This window comes from Oryctolagus cuniculus, chromosome 16 (assembly GCF_051225735.1).
Source record: "Oryctolagus cuniculus isolate XC-2025 breed Fujian yellow rabbit chromosome 16, ASM5122573v1, whole genome shotgun sequence".
NCBI classification, from domain to species: Eukaryota; Metazoa; Chordata; class Mammalia; order Lagomorpha; family Leporidae; genus Oryctolagus; species Oryctolagus cuniculus.
Genome location: NC_142882.1, coordinates 63,026,035 through 63,041,361, shown reverse-complemented (window position 1 = coordinate 63,041,361; position 15,327 = coordinate 63,026,035).

Sequence of the window (15,327 nt, the reverse complement as noted above, 5' to 3'; positions counted from 1 at the left end):
GTTAGAGCACCCAGGGGGAGCTTTTGCACAGCTCGGCTGATCGCCAGAGATAAATCAGAGACACACACAGGGGACACCACTTTTTTTTTTTTTTTTTTTTTTGACAGGCACAGAGAGAGAGAGACAGAGAGAAAGGTCTTCCTTCTGTTGGTTCACCCCCCAAAATGGCCACTACGGCCTGCGCGCTGCGCCAATCCAAAGCCAGGAGCCAGGTGCTTCCTCCTGGTCTCCCATGCGGGTGCAAGGGCCCAAGGACTTGGGCCATCCTCCACTGCCTTCCCAGGCCACAGCAGAGAGCTGGACTAAAAGAGGAGCAACTGGAACAGAATCCAGCACCCCGACCAGGACTAGAACCCGTGGTGCTGGCGCCACAGGCAGAGGATTAGGCAAGTGAGCCGTGGCACCAGCCTTTTTTTTTGGACACCACTTTCTACCAGTCACTCAGAAACTAGCAGCAAGGGGGTTTTGTCACACTCTGCCCTCTGCTAGGTTGCCTGTCACAGTCCTGGTGAGAGTGACGTCCGCCATGGCTCCCTTCACTTCGCGCATTCATCCTGAGCCAGACGACAACAATCCCACAGTGCCCTCCTCACGTGAGCTGAGAAATGGGCAGATGCAGATTGACATGGGTGTCTGGAAAAATGCAAACCCATCAAAGGAACATTCCAGCGTATGTGTGCTGACCCACAGCCGCGAGCAGTCTCCCAGCAAGTCGGCAGCGTCATGGTTAGTGTGAAGGTGCTTTAAAAAGCTTATGGACAAACAGAATTCAAAGACGCATTTATTTTGGGACAAAAAAATTTTGAAATTCAAGCATGCGAGGGATCGTCAAATGGTTCATGGGAGATACGTATTGTGAAGAAACTGCATGATTTCTCCACCAAAGGAAACATTTTTAACTTGATTTTCCCATTAATTTTTTGAAGCACCCTCCAACAATATAGCCTTAGTATTTCCAGATTTGCTTTTTCCCTTAAAAGGAAAACATAAAGCAAAAGCTAAGGCAAAAGAAGAGACTCTTCGGGGTCAAAAAGGAAATTCAGATGATTTCACTGCAGCCTCCAGAAACTTCTGAGTGCTCTGCAGTTGTGGCCATTAGGAAAAGGGCAAACGGTAGAAGCCTTTAGGGGCCGGCGCCGCGGCTCACTAGGCTAATCCTCCGCCTTGCGGCGCCGGCATACCGGGTTCTAGTCCCGGTCAGGGCACCGGATTCTGTCCTGGTTGCCCCTCTTCCAGGCCAGCTCTCTGCTGTGGCCAGGGAGTGCAGTGGAGGATGGCCCAAGTGCTTGGGCCCTGCACCCCATGGGAGACCAGGAGAAGCACCTGGCTCCTGCTTTCGGATAGGCGCGGTGCGGCGGCCATTGGAGGGTGAACCAACGGCAAAGAAGACCTTTCTCTCTGTCTCTCACTGTCTACTCTGCCTGTCAAAAAAAAAAAAAAAGCCTTTAGGACAGTGCTGACCGTGGGATATTTCTTGGAAACTGGATATTTGTTTATTTGAAAGGTGAGAGACATCCTTCATTTGTTCATTCTCCAAAAGGCCACAACACCTGGAGCTGGGCCTGGCCTAAGCCGGGAGCCTGGACCTGCCTCCATGTCTCCCACATAGGTGCAGGAGCCCAAGTACCTGGGCCATCTTGGCTGCTTTCCTAGATGCATCATAGGAAGTTGGATTGGAAGTGGAGCAGCCAGGCCAGGAACCAGTGCCCATACGGGTTGCCGGCACTGCAGGCAGCAGCTAACCCACTGTGCCACAGTGCAAGCCCCCAACCGTGGAAAATCTCAGAGGTGATTTCAAGTGAGCTGGTGACAGAGCACCTGTGAGTCATGAGTCCTGGAATAAGTTCTTCTACCCCTAAAGCCCCTGGTTTCCCTTTCTGTATAATGGGATCCTTGTAGATAACACCTGCGACTCACATACCTGTGGCATGTGTTAGGAGTCAACAAGTGTTAGGTATTCATTTAATATTGAAACTAAGACATTTTGATACTTTCAGTCCTATCACTGAAGCTAAAAATAAGTTTTACTAAATGCAAATATGACCATCAGGAATTATCATTTCATTAAAACTATTTATTAAATGCATCATTTAAATGCTAGGATTCACATTCACTTAGCATTTGCGTTATCTGTTTATCTGCCGACTGACGAGCAGGATCAGCTGTCACTGGATAAGCAGCTGACCTTGAGTCTTCTATGAACTCATTTCCTGCAGCGTGGAGAACAGCAGCCAGGACTGGCTCCAAGTCCCCGATCTGCTGTGAAACTCCTTCACCGAGGTGCTTTGAATGGGAGTCTGAGAGCGTCCAGATTCCACCGGGCCATGGTTTGGATGTGTTTTGTCCCCAGCAGTCCACATGTGGGGGTGTTGAAGTGGCGCGACCCTTTAAGAGGTGGGACCTGCTTGGGGGGTGGGGTGGTGGTGGTCTCGGTTTGCTCCATTAACCGCCGTGCCTACCTATTGAAGAGCCAACTCTCTTTGGGGTCAGCAAGCGAGTGTAAGACACACGTGGACATCTTAAAGACAGAAAGAGTGAGACTGCTGTAAATTTTGTTAATCTGGTCCTGGCGGGGGGAGGTGTCACTGCGAGGTGAGTGGGTGCTGGCCTGCGTGGGAACCCGCAGACCACCTTGGGCGGTCAGTTGTTGCACGAAGTCCAGCCGCGGGCAGCCGCTGGATTGCCTTGCTGTGTTGGAGGGACTAGGGGAACAGGACAAAGCGCTGCGGCTCTGGATTGGACTTGGGTCCTGTAGAGACGAGAAACCGCCACCAGAGGCAGAGAGGAGGACACCACGCGGGGAAGAAAGTCGTTCAGAGGAGAGCTGACCTTGACCTGGGATTCAGAGAACTCTTGTCAAGGCTTTGGACCCCTGCAGTCTGTGGGAAAGGACCTGGATCCGTCTCCTCTGGCTCTCATGGGTCCCGAGACGCCAGCGGACTCCTGGATTAGAACACGCAGGCTATAACCCCCCCACCTTTCACCTGGAGCTGTCTCCTGCTGGCACTGCGGTAACACGTCACACGGCAGACCCCTCCCACCGGAAACGGCCGCTTCTGGGGGGACCCCATGGAGCCAAGGCTGATGAAACCCCACGACGCCACTAAAACCCGCAGAGCTCCAGGAAGCAAAGACGACGTCGTGAGTCAGAGGAAGGTCAGCCTTCTGAAGCAGCCCCAGCCCAGATAGCTGAAGGCACTCGGGGTCTTTGAGTGCCCTACAAACTCATGAGGGTGAAGAAGTAGACTGGGAGTTCTTGGGATGGACCTTTGTATGAGTACTGAGTGTTGGAGGCCTGGCCACCTGCAAACAGTCGTGCAATGAGGAGGATTTATTCATTCAAGTCCAAAGCGAAGCTATCCCATGGTCCTTAATACTGCAGCAAGGACCTGCCTCATTCGCAAGGACCATTCGCCATCCCAGGTGCAGCGTCCTCTGGATGCCAAGATTAGGGGCTGGAGCTAACTCAGCTGTTCCTACCATAATGGGGATCGGAAAAATCTAAATAATTGATATCCATAGATGGGATACAGTGATTTCAATCCACTTATCTAACCCTTGCTACAGATGGTATTGGAAGAAGTCCATGATTTTTCATCCTTTCTCCTTTACTTTTCTGAGAAAATGGAATGGGAGGGTGGCAGAAAAATAATCATCCAGAAACAGGGTGCCCAGCTGCCACGGCGCCCGGACGCACCCATGCTGCGCAGTGTCAACATCCTTATTAAGCCAAGAGCTGTGTTTTTGGCAGGTGTTTGTTGATATTAGATGACATCTGATGCAGCACTAATGGAGTGCTTGTTCTTAAACTCCACAGCCAAGGAGGCATATGCAGTTTGGCGGGGGGGAGGGAGGAGCTGATATATATTTCCATATGTTACATTTATTTAATGCTTCCATTGTAAGATTCTTAACTGAAAAGCTCTTCAACACCCATTGGCCCACTGTAGCCCAGAACGACTGACGTGAGTGTGACCTTTGGAACACTTGGAGTGTTTGCCAAGTATGTGCAAGCAGAGGGAGAGGAGGCGAGCCACCCCGATGCTGCGTGCGCCTCCCCAGCCCACCATCTGCGGGCAAGTGCCCTGGTTCTGAGAGCAAGTCCCATAGCACTGGTGGGGCTGGGGCTGGCGCTTGGCGCTTTCTGGGGTGCAGGAGGAGCTTAAGCTTAACCTGCTCGGGGTGTAGAACTGTCAGGTTTACAAACTGGGGGAAATTGTGTGATTTCCCTGGTTTGATCCCTGTGTGGTAGGCACAGCTGGTTCTATTATCCCAGTTTTACAAAATAGGCTACTGAAACAAGGGTTGCAGAAATTAGTTCAAGTTCATAGACCAAATTCAGAGCCATGCTCTAAGCCTGTCTTCCGACTGCAAGCCCAGTGCTGCCTTGATCCCCCTCTTCATTACTCACTGCCATCCTCAATGAGGACACATATTGACCCTCTTCTCTGCTACTCCGACTATGAATTCCTCTCTGACTCATTTTTTAAATTCTGGTAAAATATACATGACATAAAACTTACTGTCCTAATTGCTTAAGTATACAGTGATAGTAAGTACATTCACTTTGTTGTACAAGAGCATACACTATTCTTAACTATTTAATAGATTTAAAATAAAAGCAATAGAGAAATTCTGGGTTTTAGAGTTCATCATGACCCCTTTTTATAAGACGAATGGAAATACGTGTCCTTAATATTCACAAGGCAAAGATCCTGGTCTAAGCTGTCCTCCTGCTCAGACCCCTCCCTCCAGGGCTCCCTGCCCCAGCCTGCCCTCCAGCCCTGCTGGGTCAAGGCCAGACAGCACTGTCTTGGCCATGTTGGTCCCTGGACCTAACACACTGGTGAAGGTTTTGGGAGGAAAGTCTGTGTCGCTCTTTCTATGGCAGAAGCTGATGCTCCTTAGGTCAGCATCCATGAATCCCGATGCAGAAATGCCAGGGACCCAACGCTGCCACACCCCTTCCCAAGCCCCTTCCTTGCCGCCTTCAAGTGGAAGCCCGGACAGCTGAAGAGCTCACCTTCACAGTCTTTCTTGCAGCTGTGAATGACTTCAGGAGAAGCGTTTGCTTTTCTTATAAAAAGGACAGAAGCAACACAGTCTTCTGTCGTGACCGAGCATGGGATACCAGGAACTATGCTGCCCTCTTGTGACTATGAAGCTATGAAGCAATAAGCGTGAAATGGGGGCAGTTAAGCTCCTGCACCTACCTCCAAACCCCTTAAATGAGAGAAATAGGAGAAATAGTCCTTTGTTTAAGCTTCTGTTGGTTTTTTGGAAGATTCACTAACTGAATACACCCTGTATCCAAACCTATAAATAAACAGATAAAACCACTATGCTACCAAAAGGATTTAGTCACTGATACTCATATCAACGCACACTGACATGCGAGGGCCAAGGCTGACGGTGGAATTCTGTAATAGAGAATTAGGCTGACAGTACCTAACTCCCTGATCAGACTCAGTGTCACAAAAGAGCAACAACCAGACAGCCATGTGCACCTGGGGTGTGCAAGCACGAGCACACAACACTACTTACCAAAGTTTTCACAGACTCAACCGGAATCTGAACTGATCACCAGGCTGCAGGAAATTCGAGGGAACTGGGCACAAGCTAAACACTACCACAGAAGTCACTGGGAAGATCCAAAGTGTGGGAAGTTCTAGAACGTATCATGATTCGTCAACAGATAGAGGGTAAATGTATCTCAAAAAGTCTGTGGAAAAAAGGAATTAAAAGGAACATAGGCCGGCACTGCGGCTCACTAGGCTAATCCTCTCTGCTGTGGCCCAGGAAGGCAGTGCTTGGGTCCCTGCACCCTCATGGGAGACCAGGAGGAAGCACCTGGCTCCTGGCTTCAGATCGGCGCAGCACCGGTCATAGTGGCCATTTGGGGGGTGAACCAATGGAAGAAAGACTTTCTCTCTCTCTCTCACTGTCTAACTTTGCCTGTAAAAAAAAAAAAAAAAAAAAAAAAGGAACATAATTCTGGTGCAGAAAAATTTGAAATCCATGCATATGGAGTGTCTTCAAAAACTGTCTTCATGGAAAATGAGTATTATGAACAAGCTAAGCATGCATTTCGAAAAAGTTTTTGCATTAAAATGAGCTCACCACGGGGCAGCTGTGGTACCGTGGTTAAACCACTGCTCAGATGGCTGCGTGTCATGTCAGAGTTCCACCTCCACTCCCACCAAGCTGCCTGCTGGTGAATATCCTGGGAGGCCACAGGTGTCTGGATCTTTACCACCCATGTGGGAGACCAGGATGGAGCTCCAGGCTCCTGGCTTCAGCCTGGCCCAGCCCTGGTTATTGCAGTCATTTGGGAACTGGATCAGTGGATGGAAGAGCTCACTCTTTTTCTGTTTTGCTTTTGCCTTTCAAAATCAATAAATAGGCCGGCACCACGGCTCAATAGACTAATCCTCCGCCTTGCGGTGCTGGCACACCGGGTTCTAGTCCCGGTCAGGGCGCCGGATTCTGTCCCAGTTGCCCCTCTTCCAGGCCAGCTCTCTGCTGTGGCCAGGGAGTGCAGTGGAGGATGGCCCAAGTGCTTGGGCCCTGCACCCCATGGGAGACCAGGAGAAGCACCTGGCTCCTGCCTTCGGATCAGTGCGGTGTGCCGGCCGCGATGGCCGTTGGAGGGTAAACCAACAGCAAAGGAAGACCTTTCTCTCTGTCTCTCTCTCTCTCTCACTGTCCACTCTGCCTGTCAAAAAAAAAAAAAAAAAGGCAAAATCAATCAATAAAAATAATAAATATGAAAAAATACACTTACCTTTTAATTCAGTTTTCTATGAACTTCTGGAAGTCTTGCAGGATAAGGGGGAAAAAGAGGAAATCTACTGAGTTAACAGGGGCCGGCACCTGTGGCTCAGGCATCCTGCGTGGGCACCGGTTTGAATCCTGGCTGCTCCTCTTCTGATCCAGCTCTCTGCTGTGGCCTGGGAAAACAGTAGAGGATGGACCAAGTCCTTGGGCCCCTGCACCCACATGGGAGACTCGGAAGAAGCTCCTGGCTCCTGGTTTGGGATTGGCACAGCTCCAGCTGTTGCAGCCATCTGGGGAGTGAACCAGTGGGTGGAAGACCTTTGTCTCTCCCTCTCACTGTCTGTAACTCTCTCTCTCAAATAAATAAATAAAGTTAAAAAAAAATTTGTTTTCTTATTCATTCTATTTTGATATATTGAAACTTTTGCATTATAAGCATTAAATTAAATGATAATATATGAATGCACACTAGTTGCATAAAATGGATCATTTGGACCAGGAGATTACTCTATACCTACAAAAATATGACTTCTACTTGGGAAATCGCACTGAAAATATTTCTGTAAACATATTCCATGCACACGCACATGCACACACCCACACACACGTGCGCGCACACACACACACACTGGCACTTTGCTGGGAGCTGTGGCAGTCTTCTTGGGAGATGGCGCTCATGAAGGAGACTCTGCTGACACTGTTTCATGCTTTCCTACATAGGAATTGGCTGAACTAAAGCACTCACACTTTGTGCATAGTTTCTAGGGACCTCAGGGGCACCTGGCGCACTAACATACCCCACACTTCTTACAGCAACTCACATCTTGGATACGTGGGACGTGAGCCATATCGTCACCTTTGATAGCCAAGATAATTCTTCTGTGAATTGTTTTAAAGTAAGGATCGTTTTGTGGCGGCCTTACTGAGCTACTCACTTGCCTCCCAGCTCACCCATTTAAACTGTACAATTCAGCACTTTTCAGTGCATTTAGAGAGTTGTGTGACACAACCACAATAAATGTCAAACATTTTCAAATCCTTCCCCCGCCAAAAAGTACCCCACACCCTTACGCTGGATCCCCCGTCTCCTCACCTCGACTCAGGCCCGTGCTACGCCTCGTCTCCTTGCCACCTTTACAGACCTGCCTGCGCTGGACGCTCCGTGTGACTGGGCTCATACAACACGGGTGTTTCATGCCCGGCTTCTCTCACTGGGCGTGACGTCCTCAGGCTCCCCGTGCAGTATTGTGTCTCCATAAGGCCTTCCCCTGGGGTGGATCACCACGCTCTGCCTGTCCAGCAGGTGGTGGACATTGGTTCTTTTTTTCTTTTTTTTTTTCTTTTTTTTTTTTTTTTTGACAGGCAGAGTGGACAGTGAGAGAGAGAGACAGAGAGAAAGGTCTTCCTTTGCTGTTGGTTCACCCTCCAATGGCCGCCGCGGTCAGCGCGCTGCAGCCGGCACACCGCGCTGATCCGATGGCAGGAGCCAGGAGCCAGGTGCTTTTCCTGGTCTCCCATGGGATGCAGTGGACATTGGTTCTTTCCACTTCCTGGCTACTATGAACCATGCCAACGTGAGCACTCATAGGCAGGTTTTTAGCAGGGCACAGGTTTTCATTTCTCTTGAGTACATACTTGGCCACGTGTTTAATGATTATTTGGGAGGCCATTTGGCTGAAATAGCTCCATTACCTTGGGTTCCTGTAAAAGCCAAGAAAAATCCAACTTCATGTAAAATGGAACTTAACCAATCAGAAACTGCCAACTCACTCTAACTAGGGGCTTTCCACTTTAACCAATCTAATATTTTCTTTGTGTTCTGTGAGTAGCTCATGAAAGTTTCTCTTTGTACTCCTTTGCTGGACTGTTTGCGGTCTGGTGCTGCCAAATTATGAATCACTGTATGCTCAAGGAAACTTATTTTAAACATTTAAAGTGCCTAAATTTATCATTTAACAGGTGGGATCGCTCAGTCACATAGCAACTCTGTGTTTACCTCCTGGGGGAACTTCCAGCTTATTTTCCAAGGCAGATGCATCCTTATACATTCTTACCAGCAAGTCAACTTTTCATCACCATAACAAATACCTGGAAGCTACTTGTAAAGGAAGGAGGTTCACAGTATGAGATCGGGCAGGTGTATTTGTTCTGCTGTCTGGTGAGGCTGGAGGGCAGTACTGTTGTACAGAGGAATGGTCACACGGCAAGCCAGAGAGAGAGATGCTAGGTCCAACCCAGCTTTTATGAACCAACTCTCCCATGAAAACTCTCTCCCAAGGGCATGACCCCAGTGATGTAGGCCCAGAGCCCAAGCACCACAAGTGGATCCAGCCGCCACCCTGTTAGTGCCATCAATCCGTGACTTTGGGACTTGACCATCTGCATGGGTTGAGGAGCCAAATCATGTCCCTAGCAAGCACATTTTGCTTTCTTCACATCAAAACGAATGTGAAATGGAGTCTCAATGTGGTATTTGACTTGGATTTTCCTAGGGGCTAGTGAACTTGAATATCTTGATATGTGCTTTACATGTATACATTGTTTATTCTCCTAAGGCCGGCGCCGCGGCTCACTAGGCTAATCCTCCACCTTGCGGCGCCGGCACACTGGGTTCTAGTCCCGGTCAGGGCGCCGGATTCTGTCCCGGTTGCCCCTCTTCCAGGCCAGCTCTCTGCTGTGGCCAGGGAGTGCAGTGGAGGATGGCCCAAGTGCTTGGGCCCTGCACCCCATGGGAGACCAGGAGAAGCACCTGGCTTCTGCCATCAGATCGGCGCGGTGCGCTGGCCGCAGCGGCCATTGGAGGGTGAACCAATGGCAAAGGAAGACCTTTCTCTCTGTCTCTCTCTCTCACTGTCCACTCTGCCTGTCAAAAAAAAAAATTAAAAAAAATTGTTTATTCTCTTAAAAATCCTTTGTGCACTTTTTTATTTGAAAGGCAAAGAGACAGACAGAGACCCCCATCCACAGGTGTGCTCCCCAAATGCCCACAAGAGTTGGTGCTCTATCAGGCCAAAGCCCAGAGATAGGAACTCATTCTGGGTATCTCACATGAGGCGCAGGGATCCAAGTACTTGAGTCACACCTGCTGCCTTCCAGGGTGTGCATTAGCAGGAAGCTGGACTTGGGAGTGGCTCTAACTCAGGCACTCAGATATGGGATTCAAGCATCCCAAGTGGTGTCTTAACCACTGCTTTCTCTTACTACTGAGTTGTAATATATATGTTACATTATATATATATGTATGTATGCAGATATAGTCTCTTATCATATGTATGATTTGCAAATGCTTTCTTCCCTTCTGTTGTCTTTTCACTTCTAAATAATATCCTCTGAGGCATAAAAGCTTTTTTTGTTTTGCTGAAGTCTTATTTTTTCTTTTATCGCTCATACTTTTGGTGGCATATCTCAGGAACTATTGCAGATTCAAGGTCATGATATGCTTTCTCCTAAGAGCTTTAAATGTTATGTTTAGGTTTTTTATCCATTTTGAGTTAATTAGAAATCCAGGTTTATTCTTTTGCATGTGGACAACCATGTGTCCCAGCATCATTTATTGAAAAGATTATTCTTGGGGCCGGTGCCATGGCACAGTAGGTTAATCCTCTGCTTGCGGCACCAGCATCCCATATGGGTGCCGGTTCTAGTCCCAACTGCTCCTCTTCTGATCCAGCTCTCTGCTATGGCCTGGGAAAGTAGTGGAAGATGGCCCAAGTGCTTGGGCCCCTACATCCGCATGGGAGACCCAGAAGAAGCTCCTGGCTCCTGGTTTCAGGTTGGATCAGATCCGGCCATTGTGGCCATTTGAGGAGTGAACCAGTGGATGGAAGACCTTTCTCTCTGTCTCCCCTTCTCCCGGTCTGTAACTCTGCCTTTTGAAAGAAAAGAAGAGGAGAAGAGAAGAGAAGAGAAGAGAAGAGAAGAGAAGAGAAGAGAAGAGAAGAGAAGAGAAGAGAAGAGAAGAGAAGAGATTATTCTTTGCCCCATTGAATTATTTTGGCACTTTTTTTTTTAATTTTTTTATTTTTTATTTTTTGACAGGCAGAGTGGACAGTGAGAGAGAGAGACAGAGAGAAAGGTCTTCCTTTGCCGTTGGTTCACCCTCCAATGGCCGCCGCGGCCGGCGCGCTGCAGCCGGCGCACCGCGCCGATCCGATGGCAGGAGCCAGGTGCTTTTCCTGGTCTCCCATGGGGTGCAGGGCCCAAGCACCTGGGCCATCCTCCACTGCACTCCCTGGCCACAGCAGAGGGCTGGCCTGGAAGAGGGGCAACCGGGACAGAATCCGGCGCCCCAACCGGGACTAGAACCCGGTGTGCCGGCGCCGCTAGGCGGAGGATTAGCCTAGTGAGCCACGGCGCCGGCCCTATTTTGACACTTTTTTTTCTTTCTTTCTTTTTTTTTTTTTCTTTTTTGACAGGCAGAGTGGACAGTGAGAGAGAGACAGAGAGAAAGGTCTTCCTTTTGCCGTTGGTTCACCCTCCAGTGGCTGCCGCGGCCGGTGTGCTGCGGCCGGCGCACCACGCTGATCCAATGGCAGGAGCCAGGTGCTTCTCCTGGTCTCCCATGGGGTGCAGGGCCCAAGCACTTGGGCCATCCTCCACTGCACTCCCTGGCCACAGCAGAGAGCTGGCCTGGAAGAGGGGCAACCGGGACAGAATCCGGCGCCCCGACCGGGACTAGAACCCGGTGTGCCGGCGCCGCAAGGCGGAGGATTAGCCTAGTGAGCCGCGGCGCCGGCCTTGGCACTCTTTTTCTGGGTTATCAGTTATATTCCCTTGTTCTATATGTCCATCCTTACGCCAGTGCTACACTGTCTGGATTGCTATGGATGAGTAGGTTTTCAAAACAGAAATGAGAGTCCTCCGACTTTGTCCTATTTCATTATTGTTTCAGCTATTCTGTGCGCCCTGAATCTCTGGGTAAATATTAGGACCAACTTGTTTATTTTTGCAAAGAGCCAGCTAGAGTCTGACAAGGTTATGTTAAATCTGTCAATCCATCTGGCAAGTATTTCCATCTCAACAATATTTAGCTTTCTGTGTCATGAGCATGTGTTATCTTTCCATGTATTCACATCTCCTAACATTGCTCAATGTTTTGTAGTTTACAGAGTATAAGTTTTTCATTTCATACTACTAAATTTCATTTCATACATACTAAATGTATCTCTAAGTAGCTTATTCTTTTTAATATAAGTGGAATTGCTTTCTGAATTTCATTTTTGTAGAGTTGGTTGCTAGTATAGACAGATAGTTGCCACTTACCTATCATGCTTACATCTGGGGTTGCCCCTCGGCATCTGACCTTGGACGGGCACACGCAGCGGGTGTCCCTGCTTCCACGACAGCACCGTCAGCGCATGCCACAGGCCACTTTGGCCACAAAGAAGTGGGAGCAGAGAGTCACATGCAAGCCTGGTGGGTGGGAGACCCCAGGAGCACGCAGGGATCTCTCTTGGGCATGTCTGAATGTGTTGGTGGCTGCCCACTGCTGGACATCCAACTCCAGCAGGTCTTGAGGCTAGCAAGGGGAGCAGGCCACTGATTTCCCAGTGACTGAAGTTTTTGTCAGTGTTTGCTGAAGGAGTTTGGTCCCACTCCCAAGGAAGGCGGGCGGCTGTGCGGGAAAGGACAACCATGAGGGGTCATCCAGAGCTTTGGCAGAGCAAGGTGTCGAGAGCTTCCCCTGCGAGGGGCAGGCAGAACATTCTGGAGTAACCATGAGGATTATTGCTTAGCAGAACCTGGTCTCATGCTTCCCAACCCCTACCCCAGGCCAGGTTTTCCCTTCTGCTACTGCAAGCACCTGCACCAAGTTCATGGCCCTCAGAATGTCTTGTATTTCAGACCAACCCAAACCTTCCATCCAGCCCTGGGAGTGCTCCCCACCGGGGTAGGTGGTGAAGTCAAGAGCTGTGCTATGGGCAGGACCCAACGCTGGGGCAGCACTGCCCCCTGGTGGCCAGACCATTGTAGCCCCAGCTCTTCCAAGGAGGTGCTGGAGTCCAGTCCCAGCTCTGACCCCACCCCTTCATTTTCAGACACAGGCTCCTCTAAATGGGGAGAAGTGGGAAGGGCATGGGGTGGAGGAGCGCAGGTCCCCACCCAAACTGCATTCCCATAACCAGACCTCCTGCCGCGGTGACAGCTCAATGTCAAACCCGGCTGAGACTGCCTTCTCCAGGGACAGGTCCCCACGCCCAGTGGCCTGGGGAGGTCCTGGGGACCCTGAATGCCCATCTCCATGTCTGCCTGGCCAGGCTGATACTGGGAAGAGAGGCCAGTGTCTGGAGCCAGGGCCCTGCCGGTTGCCCTTGACCACCAGGCCCAGTGGGAAGCCCTGGGGTGACCTGTCCTCTTCCCTCTGCCGACCCCAATCCCAGCTTCTCCTGCATGCTGGTCTGCAGCTCCCTGGCCCCCAGTTGTTTCCACCTGATCCTCTGGCTGCAGCATGCCCCATTCCACAGACAGCAGGCTCCCCTGGTGCAGGTCCAAGGGCCCTTCCTGCTCTCCCTGGTTCTTCTCAGACCTCCACAAGAGTGAGTGTGAAGCAGGAGGGAGAAGACAGCCACCATGCAGCCTGGGCAGGGCCAAAGTCAAGAAGTGGAGAGGCTGGAGCCCTGCGGAGCTTAGCAGTCCCACCCCTCACTCCCCACCCACCCAACCCAAAATAAAACCAGGTTCAAACTGTAAATGCAAGTGGGCATTGGCTCAGTAGTCAAGATGATGCCACATCCCATATCAGAATCCTCACGTCTGAGTCCTGGCTCCACTCCACTTGCAGCTTCCTACTTGCTCATACCCTGGGAGGCAACGAGCGATGGCTCAAGTAGTCGGGTCCTTGGAACGGGCTGGAGTTCCAGGCTCCCGGCTTTGGCCTGGCCTAGCCCTGCCTATTGTAGGCGACTCAGCGGAGAGGAGCTCAATCTCTGTCTCTCTACCTTTCAAATGACCATAAAACTGTTATCAGGTGCAAAGAAGCCCAACAAAATCCTGTTTTCCCATGAGGAGTAATTTGGTATCTTTTTTTCTTTTTAAAGCCAACTTCAGGCTTTTCCCTACCGAGTCCTTGGAGTCCTAGCCAGCAGGTTGCTGGTCAGCGCACACAAGGTTGGGAAGGGGGGGGGGGTCGGGGCCTGGTGGACAGAGCTGGGGAGGGGGAGGGGGAGCTCGTGCCTCCAGAGGGGAGGGCCTGGGCAGGGGCTGGCAGGGGGAGGCGGAAGGTTCCTGCACATGAGGTGGCCACAATGGCCCAAGGAGGAGGGAGAGGTCTCTGGGAAGCCGCCCTCTTCCTGTGCTGACCCAGGCTGGACCAGGTGCTGTCCCAGTCACTGTGGGGGAAAGCTTAGGGCCAGCATCCCAAGACCCAGGCTGACCCCAGGCCAAAGTCAGATGCCCACAAGAAAGAAAGAGGAAGTCGATGACTAACCAGTGGCGTTCCCAGGGAGAGGCAAGAGTGGGGCCTCCACACCCAGGGGTCTGCTGGCCCTGTAGAGGGAGGTTGCTCTGGCCCTGAGTGGTCTTGCCTGGTTTTGCAATCAGCTAAAATCCTATACCTTCCATGTGCACAACCCCACAGAAGCCACTCAACTGCTGCTGACCTCAGAGAGAAGGGTCGGCAGAAAGGTCAACTGAACGAGTACCATTTGTAAGTCTTTTATTATGGCACAACAGACACCACACAAACTCTGCCATCTTAACCAGCTCCCAAGTGTGCTGCTCAGAACAACCATGGCCGCTATTTCCAAAAGCTGGCATCCGCTCTGCCCCCGTTCAGCCGTGGCTTCCAGCCCCCCCCCCCCCCGAACTTGTTCTGGAGCCTGGGTTTGTGGGTTTGTGGAGTCACACGGGGTTGTCCTTGCACTTGCAGCATAACATTTTCATGGTCTGTGTGTGTTGCAGCACCTAGCCGCTCCATGACATTTCTTTTTTAATTATGTTTATTTTTGAATGGCAGAGTGTCAGAGAGAGACGGAGAGACAAGAGAGAAAGAGATCTTCAGTCCACTAGTTCACTCCCCAGATGGCAGCAACAGGAACTCCCTCCAGGTCTCCCAGGTGGGCTCAGGGGCCCAAGCACTTGGCCACCGCTGCCGCCTACAGCACTCTGATAATGGAAGGCAGCGGCTTAACGTGCCGCGCCACGACCGTTATTTAGGACAAATTCCATTGCACGGAGCCATCCCTTCTCCTTGCGCGTTCATCCTTTGAAGGACACCTGGTTCGGCTGCCGTGCCCACGCACACGCAGTGCTGCTGCGGGCCCTGCCTTCCCTGGGCGTGCACACTGCAAGGAACTGCTGGGTGCTGCGTGTCCTACGTCTGCGGTTTTGTTAACTGTTGAACTGCTGTGTTCTTTATGCTTGGCTGTGCACTTCTGTTTCAAGAGTCTCTTTCTTTTGTAACAATCTTACAACATTTTCTTAAGTATCTAAAAAGGTAGCAGGCGCTGGGGTACTTCCGAAACCAAATCTGCCTGCTGAGTGACGTGGGAGAGAAGGCCGTTGTCTCCGGGGCTGGGCGGACTCTGGGGGTCAGGGCACTGCGCAGCGGCG